The sequence below is a fragment of the Talpa europaea genome, assembly GCF_964194135.1.
Source record: "Talpa europaea genome assembly, chromosome: 3".
NCBI classification, from domain to species: domain Eukaryota; kingdom Metazoa; phylum Chordata; class Mammalia; order Eulipotyphla; family Talpidae; genus Talpa; species Talpa europaea.
The window spans coordinates 105,547,966-105,563,144 of NC_140069.1; positions in this window are offsets into that span (position 1 = coordinate 105,547,966).

The window sequence follows — 15,179 nt, forward strand, 5'->3', positions numbered from 1 at the left end:
ATTCTGGGTGGCTGTTTGGACCCCTCCTGCCAGTGGGTATCTCAGTGCCTCTCCTGCTGGCAAAGGCAAATCGCTCAAAGCCCCAGTAGCTGTGAATTTCTCACCACCTCTTAAACATCTCTGGAAAGTGAACATTCATGATCCTGACAGATGCATGTAAGACTCCTTCCATAAGGTATGCTTTCCCTGTTTCTCTATTGAAGTTTTCTTAGCACAAGACTTTTAGGAGTAAAGTGAATAATCTATCCCGAAAATGGAGTTATATTCTCTTTCTCTTTTAAATTCTAAACTTGATCAGCGACCTCATTAGCCATCTGGCTTAACTGTGAGAATCCCCAAAACTAGAATTATGAATTAGGAAAAAAAAGACATTTTTCTTTATGTACCTTCTATTACTACACTAGCATAGTAAATGTATGATCAGCAATATTTCCAAGTGAGTGAAAGACCCAGGCTGTTCCCTGCCAATTCCCTGCTTCCTGGCAATATGGTTTTTGACATATTCTCTTCCCAATGATATTTTAATTGTAATGAGCAACTTGAGGCAATACCCATCTCGAGAATGGTCACGACGTCACATTACAAACAACTACCTGACAAACAGTCAGAAGATTAGTGAATTTTTATCCAGGCAACATATGGTCTTTAACTACGGCAGATCGATGCATATGTCTATGTTTATAAATTACTAATTTTTCAAAAATGTTCCAAGCAGTTCAAATTAATTCTTAGCATGCATCACTTCTTAAAGCACATTCCATCTTCTGACTCACAAAATAAAATTAATTTTTTATATGAAGGTTTACCTGATATGGATAATCAGATGTTAACTGTGTAGAGAAACTAATTTCACCCAGATTATGTAGGGTATATTCCACACTAAACCAATGACGTTTATTTCTTTCAAAAGTCTTACTTTATATTTTAATTTCTATGCAATTCCTCTTATCTCCCTATCTATGTTATATATTAATTCCTGCATATTTTATCTGCCCTAAGAAATAATGAAGTCAAGATAGGAAAAGTCTGATATCAGCATTGCATGCGATTGCCACTCTCACCTGAAATTTTCCAATTTACTTCCTATATAGATAGATAATAATGAAGACGAAATGATGACATCTTCTTTCAGTCTCGCAAGTGTCATTTAGTTTCGCATGAGAGTCTTCCATGAAAATGCTTTTACAGCACTTTCACATTTTTACCTCCTTTATTTCTCACATCAGTACTAGAATAGGCATGGCAATAATATAACCATTTTATAGAGAGATTAAATCATTTCAAAAATTTACAGAGTGCTCACAGACTGGTATTCAAAACAGCATGCAGACCTCTTAATCCTCAGCACACAGTGCTTTTCATGATTTCCTATGTGGAAATAATTGGAGTTTTGATATTGTGCATATCTCAATTGGAATTTTATCTCTTAAGTAGTTAGGTGAATGTGCCTTCAGGTAAATTCTTTGAAACTTTTGTGCTCCAGTTTCCTCATCAACAAGATGAGGTAATGAATAACATATACACATTCCTGGCAAAAAGTTCAAAATATCTTACATAATTAAAAATTCCATTATCTTTTAGAAGTAACATTTTTTTTTACAACACTGTATATAATTTATGGGTAGAGGTTCACATCTTTTCAAATGCATGTTACCGTACCACACTCACCATGATCATACCCATAATCCTCTACCATAGTCCCCCCCCACCCCGCTCCCAGCTCTCCCTGATGCGCTCTCCTCTCTCCTGTTCAACTTCCTGTAGCTTTAATTCTATAGTTGGACTTCTAATGTTGGTTTTGGTTTCATTTTGTCTGTTAGTTTTCGTTTTTTTAAAATATATTCTGCATATGAGTAAAATAATTCAATTTTTGTCTTTCTCCTTCTGATTTATCTTGCTTAGCATAATCTCTTCCAGTTCTAGCCATGTTTGTGCAAATGACAAGACATTGTTTTATGGCTGAGTGGTATTCTGTTGTGTGTGTGTGTATATGTATACTATATCTTCTTTATATGCTTATGTGTTGTTGGGTACTTAGTACTTTCCATAACTTAGCTATTGTAAATAGTGCTACAATGAACTTAGAAGTACACACACCCTTTCAAATTAGTGTTTTTGCATTCTTCAGATATATACCTAGGATTGCAATTCCTGAATCACATGGCAGATCTAATTTTAATATTTTTTAAAACTTCCATACATTTTCCCATTGGTGTTGGACCAGTTCAGCAGAAAATAAGTGTTTCTTTTTCTCTACATCCTTGTCAACATTTGTTGTTCCTGGTCTTTTGGATATGGGTCATCCTCACAGCTATGAAGTGGTATCTCATTGTAGATTTGATTTCCATTTCTCTGAGATAAGTGACAATGAGTTGTTTTTTTTTTTTTTTTTCACTTGCCTACTAGTCATCTGTATCTCTTCTTTGGAGAAGTGTCTATTTAGCTCTTCTGACCATTTTTGGTTGAATTACTGTTTTCTTTTTGTTGAGTTGTATGAATTATTTGTAGAGCTTGGATATTAGCCCCTTTTTGGATGTATGATATGGAAATATTTTCTCCCACTCACTAGAGTGTCTTTTTAGTCTGAGACAAATTTGTTTATTTTTGCTTCTTTTCCTTTTGCTATTGGAGTCAAGTCATCTATTTGTGAACAATATAATACTATACAAGACCATATGCTGGAGAAAGGAAAGCTACTAAACAAATGGCACTGGGAAAATTGGACAACCACCTGCAAAAGAGTGTAATGGGATCACTATCTCACACCATACACACAAAATTAACTCAAAACAGAGTTGGATGTAAGACCTTAAGCATAAAAACATAGATGACAACATAGACAAAAGACTCCATGGCATTGACTTCAGGGACATTGTTGGGATATCCTAAGTTTTTAATAATTTTTTGTAGTGAGTATTCTACTTAGTGTATAGCAGATGCTACATAAGTCCAGGTCTCTTCCTTTCCAGTCAATTTACCTGGAGATTCATTTAATTAAATTGTCACTAAATGAGAACTGATACAGTAAAAACCATTTTACAAGCTAAGTTAAACAATCACAACTAAAAATTAGTATCTATTGAGTACCTACTCTGCCCCGTATACTGTCTATTCTAAAGTTCTTTATATGTAAAGGTAGATATCATTATCTCCATTTTATATACTAAAAAAATGAGTCACAGTAGGTGAAATAACTTTCTGAGAGTGACAGAGTTGGGATTATAATAATAATAATCTTGTTTCATAGTCTTCCAAGTACAGGTCAATTCCAATATCAATGCTCTATCTAAAATGCTACAGAAAATTTAAAAACAACCAGCAACCCTATGTAGAATGAAGATCTGCTTTGTTTTATACATTTGTAATAATCAGTTTGTCTTTATATAATTCAACCATATAAACTTCATAAACCAACTTTATGATATTTTGACATAAGGCCAACAGTTGCTCCTGAGAGCAAGTCAAAATTCTATATTTTAACCATCAAATCTCAATTAAAAATCCTGTCTTTGGGCCTCCCTGGTAGCACAGGGGTTGAGCGCTGGGTTGCGAAGCTGCCCGCAGCCTCTGCAGTGGCGGTTCGATCCCCGGCTGCTCCCCGGCCACAGGAGGAGGGTCCCGCATGGCATGCAGACCTCTCCTGCCGCCCGCTGCTCCCCTCAGCCATGTACTTCAGTCCTTCTGCCTGCTCTGCTCCCCGCTCTGGCTCTGGTGAATTCTCTCACCCTCCCGCGCTTCTGACTGTACCCAGTGCTTGTATAAATAAATAAATAAATCTTTAAAAAAAAATCCTGTCTTTACATATTGTAGTAAAGGAAAGAAATGTTTTCCTCAAGTATCAGGTGGCAACATACTACTTCCTTGCTTTAAATCTCCAGTATTACCCCTTTTCCCTACAGAAGCAGGTTCAGATTCCTTAGCCTGTCATAACTCATAACAGGTAGGTACACCAGGAACCTGGTATCAGAGCAAATCTGTATGAGTGATATGTCTTCCTGTAAACAAGATCTGTTCTTGAGCAGGGAGGTGCTGTGTGGTGAGAAGTAAGAAGGTAGCCAAGCCTTTTCATCTAGTGGTCTTATGCCTGGATTCCGAGATTGTGGAATATAATGCATGCTTAAAATGCCTTGACTTGTAAGATTTCTGCACTTCAGATCACCAATGTGGATCTTTTCCCTGGGTTAGATGAAATTTTGGAGACTACTGTAATAAATACATTTTACTGTATTCTTTCATTTTATTGGAATAACTTTGGTTTATAACATTGTGTAAATTTTAGGTGTACAAATTTATAGTTGAGCATCTGTATAAAGATGATTTCCCTTTTTTATGTTGGTCATAATACTTAAACTATATTTAAAAAATCTTCCGGTATTGGTACATAGTATTTCATATGATGAATTCACCTCATTTTCAACAATGAAAAGCTTTTGTTTGGGTACTCTAAAATATTTTTTTTACTATCTTCTGAGTTTAACCACAATGTCTTTAAGCTAAGGTTTACCAATCATGGTGATTTCATCCTTTAGTCAACCTAATAAATTCCAGCATTGGCTGTTCTCAGAGGCTCCTATGGATATTAGCAAGACCACTAAACATGAAACTCTCAGGTACCCACCTCTAATCCAATAAACAACTAGAAACTGTGCCACAATACTCATTCAACAGATGTTCATTCTCTATCAAAGTGTACCAAGCTCATCCTCAAGCCCAAAAAATAGAAAAGAAGGTAATGCAACCTCTATAACCACAATGACTGGGATAAGAGAGGGTGACATGGACCTAATATGAAAGATATTGAACTCAAAACCAACACAAAGAAACAAGGAGACAGTATCAAACTGTTTCAGTAATTCAGCTGGGGGATGATGATGGCCTATGGTAGGATTGTGGTGCTGGAGATGGAGAGAAATACTAAGTTTCAAAAATTACTAAAAGGAGCATTGGAAGTTGTAAATAGCAGGAGGGATGGAGGAGGTAAAGATGACATGGCACATTCTATTAATACAAATTGAGAGCATCAGTGGGGAAGAAATTTATCTAGATGACTGGGGAGACATGGAAAGGTGAAGCTACATTCCTCATTTCCAGAAAACTTCTTTTTTTTTTTTTTAAGATTATTTATTTATACAGTAAGAAGCACGGGACGGTAAGAGAATTCACCAGAACCAGAGCGGGGAACAGAGCAGGCAGACTGACGAAGTACACTGCTGAGGGGAGCAGCAGGCGCGGCAGGAGAGGTCTGCGCGCCATGTGGGACCCTCTCTGGTGGCCGGGGATCATACGGGCGCTGCAGAGTCTGCGGGCAGCTTCGCAGCCCAGTGCTCAATAGCTGCACCACCAGGGGAGGCTCCATGACACATTTCTTATTTCTGTAACTCAGTTTACTCAACTCTCAGAATAGGAAAACCCACCCTCTACGGTCATTATGGGAAATCAAAGAGAGAATAGATATGGAGAGGCAGGCAAATATAATTCACAAATGTTCATTTTTTTCCCAAAAGTGAATCCTGTTTCCAAGGCTATTTCCTGGCATTCTTTGACCTCTGGATTGTTAGTCTTATTACAAGAAAATAACCACAGAGCTTTTCAGTAATTTGTCACTACCATGGATGAAAGAAAGAAAACAATAGGAAGACAAGGAAAGCTAGGGGTTAGAAAACCAGACTAAATTTTTTTTTGTTTCTCTTAAGTTTCTCCATGAAAACCAGTATTACTGGCTTAGTGGATAATTTTAAAACATTGCAGGTCCAACAAAAAATAAAAAATAATAAAAAAGATAAGATATAGTGACCTTTTTCCTATCTCCCCTGTTTATTATATTTCTAGGTCCTTATTCAGTTGTCAGCAAAGAAAAAAGTGTAGGAAAAATGAAAAGATGATCATCTCAGACGTTTTGAGGAGCCTTAGAAAATGCCCTGAAACCTTCACATTATTATTCTAGTCTTCCAGAGTGGATGGAATGAACTGGTTGTGTTATTACTCTCGGGCAGGGGCTCCAGAGCCCAGATGCTCCCATCTAAGAGCTTGCTTTACTTCTATAAAGAGGAAGGAAAATGACATTTCGAAAGGTGTTTTTTGAATGTCACTCTTTGAGAATTACATTCAAACATTCTCATTTAAAGCCCTTACTCCTTGAAAAATGATATATCTTCTTCCAATATTTATGTGCGTATGTGGGTAGGTATGAGAAACTAGCCCCAAATAAGCTAAAAGGAGATTGTTGCTATATCTCAGTAAGTGTCTTTAAGTTGTGGACATCCTTATTCTTTACTCCTCCTCATCACCAAGAATTTCTTTTTCCATACCATCTCTGGGACCCTTCTTCTGTTGGAAGAAAAAACCCCGAGCCAGTGAATGCCCTGCAGTCAATCCCTGACACCCTGACTGGAGGTTGATGGGAAAGAGGATCAAGCAGAGCTGCCACAGAGTCCTTAAAAGATGGAGCACAGCTGCCCATGCAGCTCTTTGCCACGTGCAGCTCTGGTCCCCAGGCTCCATGTCTCCTCAGTGACCAGCCAATCTCTTAGAGGCCATGGACAGCCAGCTCCAGCTTGCACTCGCTACCCAGTGCTCCAGTCTCTCCTCAACATAACAGCAGCCATCTTGCCACATGCAGTTTCAGTTTGGATCCCAATCTCTGCTCAGCAGACACTACCTGGGTTAGGTGTCTGGCCATGTGCCAAACAATAAATTTTCCTTTTTTCCCCCTCTCTGTCCTCCCTTTTCCTCATCACTGTTGAAATAAACCCTTTTTGTTTCTTTCCATGTGTCTGCTTTTGGGTGGTTTCCTGCCATCTTAAACATGGAGGTGAAGACCCACTAAGCAGGTTATCTCCTTTTCACAGGCTTGCCACAGACTTTCCCCATTTTGTGTCCAGATTACTGCCACACACCACTTTTAGGTGAAGAGGTCAGATTCATTGCAGAATACATTTGACATTATAGTTGGTGGAAAGTAAAGGAAAAAACTAATTTGAATTTCCCCAATTATGTAGACCTAGCCCTTAGTTCACTGTGAATTCATGATTAATCATGGTTTCAACTCTAAAAAGCAACTGCTTACCCAAGAAAGAAGCTCTGTAGACAGATTTCCCAAACCTAATTCATAGATCCAAAGCCAAGATGGAGACAGAATAAGATCAGAAAATGAGTGGAAAATTGGAGAAGCCCCTGCCAAGCAGAAGTAAGGATGAGTGTACAGGATGTAACTCTGAAATCTGAGGGTGAAGGTTGGAGAGCAACCAAGTTAGAAGTAGCACAACAAGTAAACCAGGTAGCAGTAGGAATCTTTTTTTAGATTTATTTATGCATACCAGAGGTGTGGGGTGGTGAGAGGATTCACCAGAGAAAATGGGGAGCAGAACAGGCAGATCTGCTGAAATACACTGCTGAGGGGAGCAGTAGATGAGACAGGAGAGGTTTGCTTTGCCATGTAGGTCAGCTCCCTGGCTGGCCAGGGATTGAACGCGTGCTGCAATGGCTGGTGATAGCTTGATAGTGCTGTGTCTTTAACCCTTGCTCCAGCAGGGAAGCCCAGGAATCTTCATGAATAATTTCAAATACTCTTCCACCTCCCACCCAATCGAACACATAAGGGCATTCGTTATCTGCCTTCCAAATTCCCAGTATAGTACATAGACTATGGCATTTGCCCTGAGGACAGTCTTTGAAAAGGGGACTAGTTCAGGTTTCTAGCAGTTAAGCAGAATGTGCCCCTACACATAACGAACAGGAATCTTTCATATCAGATTCTTTATTCCTTATGTGAGACATAAGCCAATGTACAATTATTCCCTCTGATTTTATTCTACCAGGGTCTTAATTGCACCCCAGACTTTCCCATGCACCCCACATCAAGACCCTAGGGACTTCACCATCTTGCTTCTAGGAATTGGAGCAGCATTTTGATGTCCAATGACTATGTCTCCAAGGGATATTTTGAGTGCTGGCTCACTAGTTGTACAGGAACTTTGTAACTGGTTGGCGTTACTGAGATGAGGTGCTGTATTTCCTCTTGTCATCCTGACATCAGAGTTCCAGTCTCTCCTTTCTCTCTCAGATGCAATATAGAGATCAAATAGCAGGTGCATTCTCTGAAAGTATAATGAAAGAAGAGGATATTCTTGGTGAGACCTAGGTAGTCCCTTTAATCAGACAGAACTTCCCCTTCAGCTGACATGTACAGGATACCTGATGTAAACCACATGCTTTAGGCTTAGATCAGTGAATCTACTTTTGTTTGAATGACAAGAGTTTGATCTTGTCAATTTTGTTTTCAGAAAATGTAACTTTACATTGATATTTCTAAGGTTTTTTATAGTATTAAAATTTTAAACAGACTACAATATGGAATTTGATGTTTTGATTCTGGTACACATTTTTCATACATGAGAGAAGAAAGAAGAAAAACTAGCAGCTTGAATAAAATAAAATTTATTGAGAAGGTCTTATATTTGAGAAAGATATGAGTAGAAATTGAAATGTTGATATGAACTGAGGATTTTGTAAAATCTTTATTGTGAACCAAAGTTTCTTAGAATGCCTGGCATCATTCCATACCAGTGATTGTGATATAAAACTAAAGCCCTCATAGTCAGTATTCGATCTTTATATTTTCTCCGTAAAGGAACTACAGCATTGTTGTGGGGTAGGAATGCAATATCTTAGGATGGGAAAATAACATGGACTTGGGATATTCTATGGTTGAAGAGTTGTGATTGATTTAGATTTTCTGGAGATAGCATTAAACTATTTTGAAAGACAGAATGTGCCATTGGCTTTAAAATTCTGCAAAAGTAAAGAAAATAAAAAAACATAACATGCAAAATTAATGATCATCACTTTGAAAAAAATACTTCAAGGGGAAAAACTTTTAAGCTGCAGACTTAAAGAAAAAAACACATGTACTCTATATACTATCATTAACTAAAACACATTGATTATTTACTATATACCAGCCACTTTTCCAAGTGTTTTATATCATTTGCTCTTAGAAGCAAGCTTATAAAGTTGATATTATATCCCCTTTTTATAGACATAAAAAGCGAACCTAATTAAGATAAAGACAGCATAAAATGACAGCTCTCCCTTTCTCTGTGTCACTGACTAGGGTTTATTTGGTGGTACTGGAGCATGGAAGGCAGTTTCCTACCCTGGACCACAACCTCCAGATATTTCTCTCCACCCATGTTTTGTTCAGTGAAACATTAAGTCTCTTCCATGGCTATTCCAGTGCAGTCTATGCTGGTCTCTGATGCCTACTTTCTCCTCAAACCTGGGATTCTCTGGGTGCAGTGATCCTCTGGTTAACCTAGACGATCCCTTAGGGAATGAAGCGAGGAACCTCTTAGGCCAGCTTGGTACACCTCCCTGAAATAATTTGTGTATATTTAATTGTCTTACAAATAGAATTAATATAACTTGTGTTTTTGCATGTTCAGGTATTTAAAGTAGTCAAGTTTTACTGTTATAGTTAGAGAATACAATCATAAATAGAGTGCTAAATCATATTTCTTTTGGTATCCTCTGCAAAGTAGAACATTGCATTCCATTTCTTTAGGGAATGTATCTCTTAATCACTGTAACATGTATAACCTCTGGTACCTATTAAAGCAAACAATTACCAGATGTAATACTGCATTTATCTTTTCTCCAGAATCCCAAAGAGTCCTCTTTGCCTTCAAAGCAATTTTATCTCAGAAGATACTATTCTTTCATACTAATGATTTAGTGCCCTCACCACCACATCAGAATGCAAGGCAAAAATAAAGGGACTACGGAGAGTTAACCAGCATGGAGTGTCAATGATTGTTTCTAAATCTGTTTCTCTACTTGAAAAGTTCTCCTTTACCAAGAGTTCTGTGTACCATTAAAATAAGTAAATTTGCTCTCACTTTGAACTAATATTCTGAGAATTAAATGTTGTGACATTCTCAAACACCCAGCACAGTAATTTGATGGGATTCCCCTCCCCCCTCCCCCATATGCTTTCCTACCCCTACATCTATAATTAAAACTCCTCTAACCAATCCATATTTATATAGATTCTAAGAGGCACTTAGAAATTCAACTTCCAGCACAACATCTTACTTACATCCAAGTGAGACATCTTATTTAGCAAATGTGTGTGGCATCATATTAAAGCTTAAACTGCAGCTCATTGCAGCTCATTCCTTTGAGAGAAAACTCAGGGGTTGACGTGTGAATTAGCACTTTAACCCTGAGAAACCGTCTCTGCAGGCACTGGCACTTTCTGGTATCAGAGGATCAAAATCTTAGAGTTAACTTCCTTTGTCCTAATCCCACACTTACCCTTCTTAACACTAATGGAAAAAGAAAAGATATATGCTTCACCAGAAGAAATTAAAAACACCAGCACCCAAATTTAAACCTCCAACTTGTGCTCAAGGCTCCTTCTTACTGAATGTTCAACTTTAAAGAAAAGCTATTTGCTGATGACAAGAAATGGTTTCAAGCTAGACACAGTCTCTCTGATAACTGTGGGAAGAATAACTTTTTCTCTTCTCTCCACAGTAACAAAGGCCAGTTTGGTAAAAGTCAATGAACTATAAGCACTGTAATCTGCAACCAATCCTAGTTCTTACTGCTCTATTCTTCTCCTCCCCATGTTTTATCCTTTAAGCCTCCCTGAAGCCAAGACCCAAGTCAGACACAATTAAGGCTCATACCTGAGTGAGGGCATCCATATTTTCAAATCTCAGACCCAAATAAGCACTATTTTATTGTAGCATCACTGTGATTTTCTTCAGATGGCAAAACTATGATCTTTGCTTCCTCTGAAGTAGAAATAGTAGTTATTTTTACTACTTACTTGGTGATTAATTGCATTCTGCCTGTATTGCCTGATGCTTTTGTGTTATTTTATTCTCCTGTGATTTCACCTGGAGCTCTTATGTCTCTTCTCTCTAGCCGAACCAGAACTTCCCCATAGTACCTGACAAAATGTATTCCTTATAGCATATGCTTAGTAGATTATTTAAATGACAAGTGACATCTTTCAATTCAATAGAAAATGAATTTGTGAACAATTTGAAAATGTCAAAAAAAATCGGGACTTCAGTAAGAAGAGACTTGATTAGAAAGGATTATTTTTTTTAAATAAATTTTATTTTTATATTCCCCATACAATTGCAATCCCCTTATTTTGACCCCAATCCCTGCCCTCCCCGCCCCCCACACCCATAGAGTATCTCTGGTTCATAGTTGTTTGTTGATTTTGATTTTCACTTTCTTATAGTTATTCATTTTCCTGGTCCCTTATTTAAGTTTTCTAGATTCCTGCTATGAGTGAGACCATCTGGTATTTTTCTTTTTCTTAGGATTGTTTTAAGAAAGAGAAAGTGACCATTGCAATGAGGCGGATGTTCCCACCAGGACACCTTCAGGCTTCTCAGGGTTAAGAAAATGGTATTCATGAAGCTAGAAGGATGCAGGATTGGAGAAGAGGGAAGAAAGGAGTGGCATGGTCTGGTAGTAGAGAGGACAATGTCTTCCCTCCAGGTCAGCCTGTCCTGCAGGACTGTTAAGGAGAGTTTGTGATCTGGCTCAGACCAAAGGGGTTTGGGGGGCACAGTTCAGGCTGGGGAAGGACAGAATCTTAACCAAAGTTGCTTAATCAACACTTTTTACGAATTTATCAGTGAGGACACAGTCAATTAGCTAATCTTTTATAAGAAAAAGAGGAAATTGAAATGTCTATATGTGGACTTGTTATAAGTGTTAATGATCTGTGAGGGAGTGTAGAGGCAGGACTGACCACAGTGCAGGTTTTCTGATCCCATGCAGACCAGGTAAAGGAGGAGTCAGAGTCCTCAGTAGTTTTGCAGGTTTTTTATTTGGGGTTCACCAGGCATATGGCAGGCAGGGGTGCTGGTTGGGGGGCTGGGAGACTGGCAGGCCTCCCAGCACCCAGCAAGTCTTCACTCTATCGGAGCTCTCTGGAGTTCATTCTGCTGCTTCTCAGCTTCTCTTTCGGCTTTGGCTTCGGCTTCGGCTTCGGCTTCTACTTCTGCTGCTGCTGCTGCTGGCGTCCCCGTGACGCCACCCTTAAAAAGCACAGTCTTAGCTCAGCTGAATCCCATCTACCTATGCCCACACCCTATTCCAGGTGCCCGCCATCAGGCATGCATTCAGGACAAGGATCCATCATCTATCCTGATGGCGGGAGGGCAGAAAAGCCTGATATTTTCTTTACCCTACAGGGAGCATCTGTGAATTTGATTGGAGCTCAAATGGTTATTTGTAGTAAGTCATTTCTGAAACACAAAGAAATGGTCAACTGCTGTTTTTCAGAATCACAGGGCTTTGAATCAGTAGACACAAAAAGAAAAGGGGCAGTTCAAGAATTTTGAGACTAAATAAACAGCCAAGAAAAAATTATACACAAAGAAATATTGTCATGGACCTCCCCTGGTGGCGCAGGCAGTTGAGCGCAGCACTGTGAAGCTGTCCGCAGCCTCTGCAGCACAGGTTCGATCCCAGCTGGCCAGCGAGAGTCCCACATGACGCAGCAGACCTCTCCTGTCTCGCCTGCTGCTCCCCTCAGCAGTGTATTCCATCAGTCTGCCTGTTCTGTTCCCCGCTCTGTCTCTGGTGAATCCTCTCACCCTCCCGCGCATCTGGCCTACACCCCGGTTCTTGTATAAATAAATAAATAAATCTTTAAAAAAAAAAAAAGAAATATTGTCATAATTAAGGAGAAGGAAAGAAGAAGTCATTTAGTATAAAAGATAAGGTTTCTAATTTAATTCTCCAATATTCTCATGATGCAGGCATGATAATTAGCCCAGTTAATAGCTAAGGAAAGAAAATCTTGGCAGTGTCCACAAACTCACAGAAAGTTGCTGCAGAGCCAACTATGGCTCCAGATCCCATTCACTGTCCAGGTCACAGCTAATACAGGAAAAATGTCAACATTTCAAATAATCAGAATGAGTTCTTGGAAGGTAAGGAAATGTCTGGGAGCACCAGGACTCCCTATCTTACTTACATAGCACTGATGGGAAACTTGTAGACTTTCAAACTGCAAAGAGTCATAGTGGCAACCTCTATTGAAATGGACCCCAATCTATTAAAAATACATTTTTGAGAAACACATTATTTGCTATAATTTTTATTGTAAAGCTTCGGAACGATTTCCTTTTGGTATTACAGGAAAACTATATATTTTTTCAAGGTCATGAATATTGTAGCCAGGTTCTGCAAATAAATCTAGGAAGCTGAGGGAATTCATCAAACCTTGAGCATCTCCTGTTTTCTGAAGTTAAAATTCTTATCCCAGAGGCAAAGCTTTGATATCCTATGAAGGTTAAGATTTAAAACATAAGTACCCCTACCAGATAATTCCAAGCCTGGAATTTGGGGGACTTTTACAAGCCTGATTTGGGGGGATAAATTAGTTTTCATTGTTGAGATAAACAAGAAAGTCAGTAACTTAGGAAAAGTTACCTCCATCTAGAAAAAGAAGAGGATGAGAAAGGTGGATAAAGAGGACAGAAAGACCTCAAGACAAACCCAAGAAAAGTCTGCTTGTTTATAATTATGAAAATATGGCAAGATAATATTTCAAAAGAAATTTGTGTATTCCTTTTCTTCAGTGTCTATAAAATTCTATTATTCATATATCAGATGTTGCCCTGTCCAGCCTAACAAACTGGACACTAGTATCAGTGCTAGAGAAAAAAGGTCACTTTGGATTAGTCATTTGTGAGCCAAGAAAAAAGTCTTGAAGGCAAGTCACTTACCGGCTGTCTTTTCACTGATATCTAGCCCATAATCTACAGTGGCTAGTGTGTCCCCACAGATTTTGATTAGGTATAATGCTTAATTGTGCCCTGGGACTTGGTGAAACTAATCACATTCAATCTCCTCTGATAATGGGAGACCAGCTGGTTTGAGTCAGCCTAATTCCAAGTTGACCTGACATTGGTCATGCATTAGTAGATAATATATATTATGACATAAGATAATGCGTATTGACATTCATTTCAGATGAGGTTTTCAGATTCCATCAGTATGGATCACTGCCCATATCTCAACAATTTCTAGACATTGGAGAGTGATCTGGCAGTGAGGAGGAAGGATTGTTTTAGGACGGTCTTGAGTAATATGAAGTACCTTCTTCCAAACTAAATGCACCACAGATATATCAAGAAGGGCTGAGAGAGTCCAAGGAAAGAAGAACTGGACATGTACCATGAAAAAAGGCAACCCAACAAACCGTAAAATGTGAATCTTCTTGAATACCACATCTTTTCCAAAGCCCCACAGTTTGAATTTATCTCAGAAGCATGAAGAATAAATAATAGATACCTCTTATAGAATTTCACAGCAGCTTATGCAAATTTTTCTTTTGATATCTCCAAGTCGCAATGGCAACTTATTGAGATGCCCCAGTCCAGGATCTATTGCATTCTCAAACACAGGTATTCAGCAGAGGACCCACCTCCCTGAGGTCAGAAATGCAAAATGAATTACAGAACCACCCTAAGGGCAGAGGATATCTAAATGAGTTATAAGTCATCCTCCCTTCCTTATCAAATGATAAATTAGGTAGATGTTTGTTTTCAAGGAAAGGAACACTTCCGCATGGAAATGTGAGCCAAACTGTGTGAGGGTCTCTAAAATGGAGGTTAAAATGACTTCTTGTCATTGAGAGATAAGAAAATTGGAGACAGCAATGAAGAAATGGAAAAGTTCCTTTCTAAACTCCTCTGATACTATGGGTACCCAGTGACTCAAACTAGGTCTTAAGAAAGGAGCCAGAATTAGGTCAAGCTTGCTGTGGGTCCTGGGAGTGTTAGAAGGAGCCCTCGGGGCTGAAGACCTGGCAGCTGCCTGACAATTAGGACAGGACAGGAGCCCCAGAGTGAATGCCTCAGGCAGCCAGCAAAAGTCACATAATGGGTTTGAAACCCAGAAATTGCTGTCCTGCTAGGAGAGGTTTTCTCTTGCCTAGGTACACATTATAATCACTGAGAAGATTTCTAAGTTTGTAGTGCTGAGACTGCACTCCAATACAATCTAATCAGAACTTTGGGGGTGGCATCTAAGCATCAATTTTTTTTAATAGCAATCCAGATTATTTCAATGTGCTCTCAGGAGCTGTAGATCATTGTCTCATTGGTGTATATTTTCTATTGTATGAATATTCTACA